The sequence below is a fragment of the Vespula vulgaris genome, chromosome 9 (assembly GCF_905475345.1).
Source record: "Vespula vulgaris chromosome 9, iyVesVulg1.1, whole genome shotgun sequence".
Classification (NCBI taxonomy): Eukaryota; Metazoa; Arthropoda; class Insecta; order Hymenoptera; family Vespidae; genus Vespula; species Vespula vulgaris.
This window is the reverse complement of record NC_066594.1, coordinates 2,322,378-2,330,319: the sequence shown is the minus strand read 5'-3', so window position 1 is coordinate 2,330,319 and position 7,942 is coordinate 2,322,378.

Genomic DNA, 7,942 nt, shown 5'->3' with positions numbered 1-7,942 from the left:
AAGAGGAGGGTTTTGTGTAGAAAGAAAAAGCCGACTTGCGGAGGTCGAAGGACTCGGACGAATGACAGGACTCATCTGCGCGATGGCGCCACAGCCATTTGTTTGTTTTACTTTTCGGACAGCTCGACTTTTCTAACCAAGGTCTACTCCACCCACTCTAACCGCACCTTAATGAGGTCGTTAACTAGGGTCTCACTAATTCCGGTTGAAAGAGGCTGTACCTTTCGTTCCTCTCGAAGAGATCTTATCTCAGACCAAATGCCATCCATCGATGGCATCCATATTTTTTATTTTCTCTCTCTCTTTCTCTTCAAAATCTTTTGTAGGAAAGTATAGACACGTAGGTACCTATTTATATCTTAATATAACCATTTTACTATTGCACAATAATTACTTTGTATACTACTGTTTTATTTATAAATTAGTAATCGTTAAAAAATATCTTCGAGCTACGCTTAAGTAAGTAAGTAAGTAAGTAAGTAAGTAAATAAGTAAGTAAGTAAGTAAGTAAGTAAGTAAGTAAGTAAGTACCTAAGTCTTCTTTACGAGTGTATAAGTATAGCGTTAAATTCCAAGAGTAGAAGCCGCACTTTCAGTATATACTCTCTCTTATTTTACAACGATAGAGAAAAATCCTATCGGCTGCTTCATATTCAAAATGAAAGAGACCTGGAGTGACAGGCTTTTTCAATGCCTCCCTTTCAGATATTCCTTCGATAGAGGGCAGCCTGCACACGTCGATTAAACGTTCCGCGTTCTTTCCTTCATATTTTTTCTCTTTTCCTCTTTGCTATCCGTCCAGCTATCTTTTCGCATTACGTTCCCTCTTTTCTTCCTACCATCTCTCCTCCTTCTCTTCCTCTCCTCTTTTCTCCTCTCTCTCTCTCTCTCTTTCTATCTCTATCTCTATCCCTCTTCTCGAAAGCTCATTATTATTTTTTAAGCTGCTTGGCCACGCGTGCCATCGCTTACGATGCATCCAATAAATTTTAGCCACGTTATTGCGTTTGGCATTATCGCAATCATGAACACGTAGGTCTGGTAGCTACCTCGTTTCAACCCCCTTTCCTCCCTTTTCTCTCTCTCTCTCTCTCTCTCTCTCTATATCTATATATATGTGTGTGTGTGTGTGGGTGGATGGGTGGGTGTATGTATCTGTCTATGTACCACCCCCTAGGCGCGTTGCCGTTGTACCGAATTTACATCGTGCTTTTAACATCGACGGCTCGTGTCCATAATTTCGTCCTCTCTGCCTGTACTCGAACCCGTTCGACCGGAACACCCGACTACCGTTTTGTCGTTGGCGAGTCACGTAACGTCAAATTTTCCGTGAGCGTGGAATTGAGGAATTCAAAAATTATACATCGGCTATGATGTGGCTACGTCCTGTTACGCTCGATATTTTATGCTACTTATAAAGGAACGAATGAGAACGAATGAGAACGAAATATACAGAGAAAAAGAAAGAAAGAGGTAAAGAGAGAGAGAGAGAGAGAGGAAAAGAGAGAGAAAGAGAGAGAGAGAGAGAGAGAAAGAGAGAGCAAATTGAGAGAGAGAAAAAGAGACAGAGAGAGTTTCAAACGATCATCGACCTATTTGATAAATCGATCATAAAGAAATCAGAGAAGCGTACGGAAGCTCGAACGAACGAGCGGAATAAAAGTATTACCCACGGTTTGATATTTTAGTGCGGTCGTTAGTCTCGCACGATTTAACTCTATCTCTATCTCTCCTTCTCTCTCTCTCCTTCTCTCTCTCTCTCTCTCTCTCTCTCTCTTCATGAACATATACCTATACTTGTTACGCTTTATGCCAGTTTATTATTCCGTCGTCACATCCAAATACACATAAACACACTTTCTTTCTCTTTCTTTTTTGCCCTTCCCTTTCTTTTCCTTCTTTTCTTTCCTTTTTTCTTTTTTTTCTAAATTTCATTTCACCCCTCAATGATGAAGTTCAGAGACCAAAAAGTAGCGCACGCGTGTATTTTCTTAACCGCTCCTTTCTTTTTTCTTTCTCTTTTCTCTCTCTCTCTCTTTCTCTTTCACACACGTACACACAGACATACGGAAAAGAGAAAGAGGCGTTAGCGTTGGCAAATGCACTCCGTGAGAAGACACCCTGGTCTATTCCTGTTGTCTTCAGGGGTGGCACTCGTCAATCTGTGGCCCGTCAAGTCGGCGACTACGCGACGGCGCCACTATGAACAGGCGGAGGAGGAATATGAGGGGGTAGTAGAGGGAGGTAGCAATAATAGTAGTAGTAGTAGTAGTAGTAGAAGAAGAAGAAGTAGAAGAAGTTGAAGAAGAAGAAGAAGAAGAAGAAGATGACGACGACGACGACGACGAAGACGACGACGACGATGATGAAGGAGAAGACGGAACGCAGGAAGTGCTCCAAGGGAACTCGATATCATCGTCGACTCGAGCAAATACGCTTTCCTCGAGCTTGTTTGTTATGTTACATCTTATGTTAGGTCGTCCGTTGTGCCCTTTTAAAACTTCTCATACGAGTTTAGAAAATCGTTTCACTTTCTTTTTTATTCCTACTTAGAATTCGGTAGGTTGTTTCTCTTCTTTTCTTCTTTTTCTTTTTATCTTTTTCGATACTTCAAAATTCCTACAACAAAAGCTTTTATTTTTACAAGCATGTACTTAGTTACTTATCTATTTATGTACAAATATATATATATATATGTATGTATGTATGTATGTATGTATATTTATATATATATCATTTAAATCTGTACGTCGAGTGAAAGATTTTATTTCTTTTTCTATTTTGTTTGTTCTTTTTCTCTCTTTCATTTGTAAGATCGTTTCTGTCCTTGTCACTCGTAACTAAAAATTATTATATAATCCGTACGATTTTCTTTCTTTCTTTCTTTCTTTCTTTCTTTTGAAATTTGAAAATGCCTGAGAAAATTCATTTTTCAAAAGTAATAATAGGACGTGTGTATTTTAGTGTATTTAGGTATCTCGAAATTTTTCAATGTTTAGAAAGATCTTTGTTCAATAAGAATAGTTAATAAATCTATCAATCCAAAGTGTACAAGCATATTTCTTGTCCGAGATTGTATATATACAACAATAAAAGGAAAAGAGAAGGGAATTATTCTTTGAATAGGTCATAAAGGATTTAGTAATGTGATTTAAGGATCTTGGGATAATAAATTCTACGTGCTTGTATACATTATATATAACATTTTTCTTGTTTAACGATGTCAATGGCAACCATAAAAATAAATTAGAAATGTCAGATGTATAAACATAGTCTCGAGTAAATTTTATTGTAAAGTTTTAATATATTAAATTTTATTATTTCTTTACTTGATATTATTTAATTTTATTAATGATTTACCTAATATTATTCAATACATTAATATTATTTAATACATTAAATTATCTAATATTAATAATAATATGAAATATTTAATATTCTAATAGAATAGTTCGAGGATTTTCATAAATTAAATAAATATCGGCTAATTCATATTCTGAGAATAATCGTGTTTATTGTTGTTATGAAATAATACAACTTACTAATGACGAATGATGCCAATACAAACCACATTACCCTCTATTACGATCTATATAATAAACACAGCTTTGTATATGAATTGATTATATAAATACCGTCAATCTCTCATTCGTAACATATACTATTACATTGAACAAAAACATATCAGTTCTTATTTCGTATATTTGTTTATAAACTTTTCTTTTAACGAACATTGTCGAAGCTACGTTTATATAACATTTTCCTTTTAAAATTTACTCGTAGTATATCACCGGCAACGTTGCGAGTACGAACGTTAGGGTACATTATAAATATATAATACAATGCCGAACGAAGGTATCTTAGTCAGTGAAAACGGTTAGTGGAAGCCACATCTGGAAGTAATTACGAAGGAAAATGGTCGAAAACTCAGGTGCAGGTACTTTAAAGCAATGCCACTTGGAAAGAAATAGAGGTGCCGAAAACGAGGATGAGCGGAGTTGAGAAAAACCTTAACGCGAAGCAAACGTGACGATTCGGTGAGTACCGGGATTAGTTTTTCGCTTTTTCTCTTGCTTTTCTAGAGAAGAGAAAAGAAGAGAAAGATCGAGGAAAGGGGGAGGGAGCAAGGTAAGAGGTAAGAAAGAGAATGAGAGAGAGAGAGAAAGAGAGAGGTAAGAATAGAGATAAAGATAGAAGTCGCGATATTATCTTCTTCTTCCATTTTTCTTTCGCCTCGAGCGGTGCAACCTGCAACGACGAGGACAACTTAACTTTTCATATTCTACATTTTTCGTGACGACTTTTATACTTTTAAGACGTAGCAATAATTATTGTACCTTTTCTTCCCTCTTTCTTTCTTTCTCTCTCTCTTTCTTTCTCTTTCTCTTTCTCTTTGTCCTTTTATTTCATTCTCTCTCTTTCTCTTTCTCTTTCTCTTTCTCTTTCTCTTTCTCTTTCTCTTTCTCTCTCTTCCTCTCTTTTTCTCTCTGTCCTTCTATCTCTTCAATAACTTTGTTCTGTGCTGGATTCTTTTCGTGATGTTTTCTTTTTTTTTTTCTTTGTTTATATATTAACAAAATTCGAACGGATTTTATTAAGACACGTAATTCGTTTAGATGTAAGTACGTACGTTCGTATCATTCGATAATTTCCAATATTTAATATCTACATTTTGGAATTTCCTTTTTACTAAAAATTTAGACATATAATTTTGAGAGAATATAATTTGAAGATTTACAGACAATAGGCAATATGGTTAGAACTTTTAGAACAAAACGACAGTTGTTTTCGGTCAACTGAATAAATATTTCATTACTAAGAAAGATATATGTTCAAGTAAGAGCATTATAAAGGAAAAGAGAAATTTGTAAATCCTTTTTCATTGCAAAAACGAATTAAGTGAAATTATCGGATATTCTTTTCGTGCGATAACGACGAACGTGGTCATAAAGTTTTTAGGCTTTTCATAAGAAGTACGTGCCTATTCGAAAATTTAGAAAAGGACTCCCGTCGCTGGAGTTAGAAGCACTCGTTGGGTATTTATTTTCTTCAGTTGGGTATTGTTAGGATACTTTTAAAATGGTGCATAAGATATACTGTCAGAAGTAGAGAGAAATAGACATAGAGAGAGAGAGAGAGAGAGAGAGAGAGAGAGAGAGAGAGAGAGAGAGAGAGAGAGAGAGAGAGAGAGAGAGAGAGAGAGAGAATACACACACACACACATACACAAAGATAGAGAGAGACAGAGATAGGAAGGGAGATCGAAGGATCAAGGTATTGATCGTAAGCGGCTTGGTCCATGGGGAGATTTTAGCTTTGTGCTCAGGAACAGAACTATTTGGCTCGTTCTCGTGAGTTTCACACCTTGATATAATCGGAAATACCATCTAGACTAGACTAGACGTGAAGTTAGATACGTTTGGTGAGCTATTATACGCGTATACCTTGAAAAGCGACCACTATCTATTTATCTTGTTCTCTTTCTGTCGCTTTCTCTTTCTCTTTCTTTGTCTCTTTCTCTGTCTGCATCAAGATACATGTAGGAAAATCTGCACCCACGTGAATCTCTCGTTCGTGCAGATGGAGAGACGTATCTAAGGAGGGTGATTCGAGCGACGAATCGGAAGAGATTATCCGATTGTGATGGTCGAATCATTTCGATAAGCATCCGAACCACGGACGGTTCTAATATTTTTTTAATCAGATCTCGAAAATTTCTCTATTTCTTATAAACACAATTACGTTTTCTAACTATTCTTAATAATAAATGTTTTCTCGTGTTCGATTTAATTTCTTTCATATATCATAAAAATTGTATCATAATCGTTTCTTTGTCTATTTATTGGAGATCTATTTATTTTACTTTTTTTTTTTCTTTTTTATTAATAACATCCGCGCGTTAAGAGACCACGTTATATTAAATCAATTCTTACCAATCAAACCTTCGTCGATGTGTCAACGAGCAAGGGAACAAGATTTGCCGTTTAAATCCGCTTTCAGGCGACTAGCTTTGCAAAATGTTAGGACTGAAAAAAGCTCTGTTTTATTTTTCGTGTAGATATATATATATATGTATGTATGTGTATTTATATGTATGCGCTTGTACATATGTACATGTATGTACGTCCAACGATTGCCGAATACAAGGGGGTTTCATAATATGTAAGTTCATCGCTGGCGCGCTGATGCGTGCGTAATCCCATGGTGCTTACCGATAGCATCATGGGTTTTATTTTCATTATTCATTTGTTCGGCCGTTCCCCATGGATGGTTGGAAAGCTTACACGTATAACCCCATGTTTCTATGCCGCTTTAATCAGATAAAACCGCGGCGTACATCGCCGAAAATCGTTCTACGATTCATCATTGCACGATCTTTCTAAAACATTCGAATTATTTAAGCCCTTGACTCGTGTATGTATTAGATATTATGAAAGCTTTATTTTTTTTCTCTTTTTTTTTTTACAGAATTTTTAATCAAGAAGGAAAGAATAAATAGGTCACGTAAAAAGGTATTTGAAATTTTTTGCTTTGCATTAATACTCGTTTTAATTTTCCAATCGATTTTAATTCATTGATTAATTTAATCTTATAATTTTCTATAGCGATGTGTAATTTTTAAATCATGTGTTTCAATTTTCTTTTTTTAGCCATCAAATTAATCATTCAAGTATACATTTTTTTGTAAATCTTGTATTATATATCATTTCTTTTAGATATAAGGATTATAGAGAAGAATTGTAGAATTGATAATATTTTATACATTTATTTATTTATTTCTTATTCGTGTAAATTATGTAGCTATAGGCATAAGTCGATTGTATAATGTTTTTATTTATTTCAGATTCGACATATAATAAATCGTCCGATTTCGAGTAATCAATCTCAAAATTCAAATAATATCTAATCGTATTAATCGCTATTATAAAGTGCATTTTTCAAATGGTCTAGTTCGTTAATTTTTTAAATGTAAAATACTTTGTAAGGAAACGAGTGACTACGATAATTAAACGATCGGATTAATTAACGCGAGAGTCGATTTAACGAATCGTAAACTCGAAGTGTGCTATTTCTAACGTTCTCGTTACGTTACAAAAAAAAAAGAACTGTGTCATCGATTAATGAGATTTAAACAAATCCAAATCTTTTAAAAGGATCTATAATATGAGGTCCCTATAACGTAAAATAATTTTAAACATTTCCTTTTTCTTTTTCTTAAGTAAACCTTTAATTATTATTAATCATTAACGCGTTGACTGTCTAATCCATTTTTCATACATCGACGTATTCATAATTTTTTATAGATACAAAATAGTAAAAACTTTTTACATTCATCACTTTACTCTTGTTAGAAAAGTATACTTTTTTATATTTGGAATATCACGAAAAAGAATCTTAAATGAATCCTGCAAAATTATATGACACTCACTTAACGTGTTAATTCTCTACGATAAAGAAACGAAGGAAGGAAATACGAGCCAAAGAAAGAAAAAAGGGAAACTATAAAATTAAATTCAACATAACAAACCGTAAACAGTTAATCAACTTCCATTGTCTCGATCTTACAATCTATATTTATGACCATTATTAAAAATTCCACTTCCATATTTTACAAAATTATGATTCTAATGAATCAATCGTCGTAATCATAGATCGTCCAGTCGATCCGAATGAAAATAAAAAAAAAAGAGGAAAATCGAAAGAGTATGTTGATAAATAAAGGAAAAAATGAAAAGAAAAAGTCGGGAAATAAAGTAAAAAATAGTAAAAAAAACAACGAAAATAGGAGAAAAAAGTGGGAGGGGGGAAAGAACGAGGAAAGAACACGTCGTGCCCTTAAGGTTTAGAAGAGATCTCGTCTTCTTCGCAAAAGGAAACACGATATCCCTCGTCTTGGTCCGCCCACGTGTTCTACGTTGACCGTTAAAATTTGCCTCTGCGC